This window comes from Antrostomus carolinensis, unplaced genomic scaffold (assembly GCF_000700745.2).
Source record: "Antrostomus carolinensis isolate BGI_N321 unplaced genomic scaffold, ASM70074v2 scaffold10555, whole genome shotgun sequence".
Classification (NCBI taxonomy): domain Eukaryota; kingdom Metazoa; phylum Chordata; class Aves; order Caprimulgiformes; family Caprimulgidae; genus Antrostomus; species Antrostomus carolinensis.
In genome coordinates this window covers 11,205-11,944 of record NW_010315706.1, presented here as the reverse complement: position 1 = coordinate 11,944, position 740 = coordinate 11,205, and positions in this window count along the sequence as shown.

Sequence of the window (740 nt, the reverse complement as noted above, 5' to 3'; positions counted from 1 at the left end):
CTGAACTGTTAAACAAAAACAAATGTGTTCCAAGTACTGGTAAAGATTCTAAGTGGTAGTTTTTTGTGTGTTTTGTGGTTTTGTTTGTTTGTTTTTTAATGTGTACTAACCCTCTCCCATTTACAGTAGCATAGTGCTTCAGTTTTACGTAATTTTCTTTTTTGGGTAAAAATCTCAGTGCTAATGTTTGTGTTGATGAGCCTAGTTGGTTCAAGAAAGCTTAGAAGAAGTACAAAGACAATACTGAGTGTAGCAATAGTATACTGAATTGTATGCATAAAGATAAAAATATAAAATTTAGAAGAATTCCTAATGAATGCATTCACCAATTTCTTCATCAAGGAGGAACTTGTTCTCTGAACAGACTACTCCATAAATTCTTCACTCCATAGTTCAGAAAGGTAGAATAAGAAACATCTAATCCAAGTTAGAGATAGAACATGAGATAAGACAGAGTGCTCATATGGAATGACAAATACAATATCTTTGTGTGTGATCTGATTAAAAAATAAACAAAAAATTGATTTGTAAAGCTGCTGAAACTTTTGTTCCTTCTGGCTTTGCAAGAAAATGTATCTTTTAGCTTCAAGTTAATGTGTCCCTTTTCATAATTGCTGCTGATATACATCTGCAATTATATACATATTTAGAGCCCAGTAAAATTACACTATTCAAAAAGAAGCAATTAACAAGTTTTTCTATATGTTAACCCAGAGGGAACAGTGGTCTCACTTGAACAA